General features: G+C 47.2%; 1 long non-coding RNA gene across 1 annotated transcript in view; it reads left to right on the forward strand.

Annotated features, from left to right (window-relative positions):
* Window positions 1-1754, forward strand: part of LOC127914940 (uncharacterized) — a 2174-nt gene extending 420 nt beyond the window's left edge. Inside the window, exons 2-3 of the long non-coding RNA XR_008089523.1 lie at window positions 1054-1357; window positions 1510-1754. This is a non-coding gene — a long non-coding RNA (uncharacterized LOC127914940). The remainder of the gene's footprint in view (window positions 1-1053; window positions 1358-1509) is intronic.
* The last annotated feature ends 2697 nt before the right edge of the window (window positions 1755-4451 follow it).

A 4451-nucleotide genomic window follows, 5' to 3' on the forward strand; every position in this document is an offset into this window, starting at 1 on the left:
TGTGACTGTAGGTGGAGGTATGTGACTGTAGGTGGAGGTATAGAGGTATGTGACTGTAGGTGGAGGTAAAGAGGTATGTGACTGTAGGTGGAGGTATAGAGGTATGTGACTGTAGGTGGAGGTATAGAGGTATGTGACTGTAGGTGGAGGTAAAGAGGTATGGGACTGTAGGTGGAGGTATAGAGGTATGGGACTGTAGGTGGAGGTATGTGACTGTAGGTGGAGGTATGTGACTGTAGGTGGAGGTATAGAGGTATGGGACTGTAGGTGGAGGTATAGAGGTATGGGACTGTAGGTGGAGGTGTAGAGGTATGTGACTGTAGGTGGAGGTAAAGAGGTATGTGACTGTAGGTGGAGGTATAGAGGTATGTGACTGTAGGTGGAGGTGTAGAGGTATGTGACTGTAGGTGGAGGTGTAGAGGTATGGGACTGTAGGTGGACGTATAGAGGTATGTGACTGTAGGTGGCGGTATAGAGGTATGGGACTGTAGGTGGAGGTAAAGAGGTATGTGACTGTAGGTGGAGGTATAGAGGTATGTGACTGTAGGTGGAGGTATGTGACTGTAGGTGGAGGTATGTGACTGTAGGTGGAAGTATGTGACTGTAGGTGGAGGTATGTGACTGTAGGAGGAGGTATGTGACTGTAGGTGGAGGTATGTGACTGTAGGTGGAGGTATGTGACTGTAGGTGGAGGTACGTGACTGTAGGTGGAGGTATGTGACTGTAGGTGGAAGTATGTGACTGTAGGTGGAGGTATGTGACTGTAGGAGGAGGTATGTGACTGTAGGTGGAGGTATGTGACTGTAGGTGGAGATACGTGACTGTAGGTGGAGGTATTTGACTGTAGGTGGAGGTATGTGACTGTAGGTGGAGGTAAAGAGGTATGTGACTGTAGGTGGAGGTAAAGAGGTATGTGACTGTAGGTGGAGGTATGTGACTGTAGGTGGAGGTATAGAGGTATGTGACTGTAGGTGGAGGTAAAGAGGTATGGGACTGTAGGTGGAGGTAAAGAGGTATGTGACTGTAGGTGGAGGTATGTGACTGTAGGTGGAGGTATGTGACTGTAGGTGGAGGTATAGAGGTATGGGACTGTAGGTGGAGGTAAAGAGGTATGTGACTGTAGGTGGAGGTAAAGAGGTATCTGACTGTAGGTGGAGGTATGTGACTGTAGGTGGAGGTATAGAGGTATGTGACTGTAGGTGGAGGTATAGAGGTATGTGACTGTAGGTGGAGGTATAGAGGTATGTGACTGTAGGTGGAGGTAAAGAGGTATGTGACTGTAGGTGGAGGTATAGAGGTATGTGACTGTAGGTGGAGGTATGTGACTGTAGGTGGAGGTATGTGACTGTAGGTGGAGGTATGTGACTGTAGGTGGAGGTATAGAGGTATGTGACTGTAGGTGGAGGTAAAGAGGTATGTGACTGTAGGTGGAGGTATGTGACTGTAGGTGGAGGTATGTGACTGTAGGTGGAGGTAAAGAGGTATGTGACTGTAGGTGGAGGTATAGAGGTATGTGACTGTAGGTGGAGGTATGTGACTGTAGGTGGAGGTAAAGAGGTATGTGACTGTAGGTGGAGGTAAAGAGGTATGGGACTGTAGGTGGAGGTATGTGACTGTAGGTGGAGGTATGTGACTGTAGGTGGAGGTATGTGACTGTAGGTGGAGGTATAGAGGTATGTGACTGTAGGTGGAGGTAAAGAGGTATGTGACTGTAGGTGGAGGTATGTGACTGTAGGTGGAGGTATGTGACTGTAGGTGGAGGTATGTGACTGTAGGTGGAGGTATAGAGGTATGTGACTGTAGGTGGAGGTAAAGAGGTATGTGACTGTAGGTGGAGGTAAAGAGGTAAGTGACTGTAGGTGGAGGTATGTGACTGTAGGTGGAGGTAAAGAGGTATGTGACTGTCGGTGGAGGTAAAGAGGTATGTGACTGTAGGTGGAGGTATAGAGGTATGTGACTGTAGGTGGAGGTATGTGACTGTAGGTGGAGGTAAAGAGGTATGTGACTGTAGGTGGAGGTAAAGAGGTATGGGACTGTAGGTGGAGGTAAAGAGGTATGGGACTGTAGGTGGAGGTATAGAGGTATGTGACTGTAGGTGGAGGTATGTGACTGTAGGTGGAGGTATAGAGGTATGTGACTGTAGGTGGAGGTATGTGACTGTAGGTGGAGGTATAGAGGTATGTGACTGTAGGTGGAGGTATAGAGGTATGGGACTGTAGGTGCAGGTAAGGATGAGAATATTACCGAACGGCGATTTTATATCATTAATGTTGTAAATGTGGGGAAAACGGGGCTGGATGAAACCAAAGCAAAGAAAGTTAAAGTTAAAGAGCCCCCTCTCCTACCTTACCTCCTACCTACTACTTACCCTCTCCTACCTTACCTGCCTACCCACTACTTACCCTCTCCTACCTTACCTGCCTACCCACTACTTACCCTCTCCTACCTTACCTGCCTACCCACTACTTACCCTCTCCTACCTTACCTGCCTACCCACTACTTTCCCTCTCCTACCTTACCTGCCTACCCACTACTTACCCTCTCCTACCTTACCTGCCTACCCACTACTTACCCTCTCCTACTTTACCTGCCTACCCACTACTTACCCTCTCCTACCTTACCTGCCTACCCACACTTACCCTCTCCTACCTTACCTGCCTACCCACTTACTTACCCTCTCCTACCTTACCTGCCTACCCACTACTTACCTATTCTTTACACCACCTAGTGAGCTAACCAAAATACAGGGGGTGGTCCGCCCAGGTCTTACCTAGTGTGTATAGACAGAGTACATACTACAGGTACCGCAGGCCTCTTGCTTAAGTACTCCCAAGGTGCCTTCCCCTTTCTCTGGGAACAAAAAGAGAAAAATTACTAACGTATGTAATCAATTTAAATATTCACATACAGTCCTTTTGACACGTCTGCAGGACCGGCTACAAAATACGTTACGCAAAACTATTACAGACCAACAACGAATCACAGGACAGAAGAAGAAGCTCTCGCTGACCAAAAACGAAACACAGGACAGAAGAAGAAGCTCTCTGACCAACAACGAAACACAGGACAGAAGAAGAAGCTCTCTCTGACCAACAACGAAACACAGGACAGAAGAAGAAGCTCTCTGACCAACAACGAAACACAGGACAGAAGAAGAAGCTCTCTCTGACCAACAACGAAACACAGGACAGAAGAAGAAGCTCTCTCTCAGCAACAACCAATCACAGGACAGAAGAAGAAGCTCTCTCTGACCAACAACGAAACACAGGACAGAAGAAGAAGCTCTCTGACCAACAACGAAACACAGGACAGAAGAAGAAGCTCTCTCTGACCAACAACGAAACACAGGACAGAAGAAGAAGCTCTCTGACCAACAACGAAACACAGGACAGAAGAAGAAGCTCTCTCTCAGCAACAACCAATACAGGACAGAAGAAGAAGCTCTCTCTGACCAACAACGAAACACAGGACAGAAGAAGAAGCTCTCTGACCAACAACGAAACACAGGACAGAAGAAGAAGCTCTCTCTCAGCAACAACCAATACAGGACAGAAGAAGAAGCTCTCTCTGACCAACAACGAAACACAGGACAGAAGAAGAAGCTCTCTGACCAACAACGAAACACAGGACAGAAGAAGAAGCTCTCTCTCAGCAACAACCAACACAGGACATACCAAGAAGCTCTCTCTGAGCAACAACCAACACAGGACATACCAAGAAGCTCTATCTGAGCAACAACCAACACAGGACAGAAGAAGAAGCTCTCTCTGACCAACAATGAAACACAGGACAGAAGAAGAAGCTCTCTCTGATCAACAACGAAGCACAGGACAGAAGAAGAAGCTCTCTCTGACCAACAACGAAGCACAGGACAGAAGAAGAAGCTCTCTCTGACCAACAACGAAGCACAGGACAGAAGAAGAAGCTCTCTCTGACCAACAATGAAACACAGGACAGAAGAAGAAGCTCTCTCTGACCAACAATGAAACACAGGACAGAAGAAGAAGCTCTCTCTGACCAACAACGAAACACAGGACAGAAGAAGAAGCTCTCTCTGACCAAAAACGAAGCACAGGACAGAAGAAGAAGCTCTCTGACCAACAATCAATACAGGATATACCAAGAAGCTCTCTCTGAGCAACAACCAACACAGGACATACCAAGAAGCTCTATCTGAGCAACAACCAATACAGGACATACCAAGAAGCTCTCTCTCTCAGCAACAACCAACACAGGACATACCAAGAAGCTCTCTCTGAGCAACAACCAATACAGGACATACCAAGAAGCTCTCTCTCAGCAACAACCAACACAGGATATACCAATAAGCTCTCTCTGAGCAACAACCAATAAAGGACATACCAAGAAGCTCTCTCTCAGCAACAACCAACACAGGACATAGCAAGAAGCTCTCTCTGAGCAACAACCAATACAGGACATACCAAGAAGCT

This window comes from Oncorhynchus keta, chromosome 34 (genome assembly GCF_023373465.1).
Source record: "Oncorhynchus keta strain PuntledgeMale-10-30-2019 chromosome 34, Oket_V2, whole genome shotgun sequence".
Lineage (NCBI taxonomy): Eukaryota > Metazoa > Chordata > Actinopteri > Salmoniformes > Salmonidae > Oncorhynchus > Oncorhynchus keta.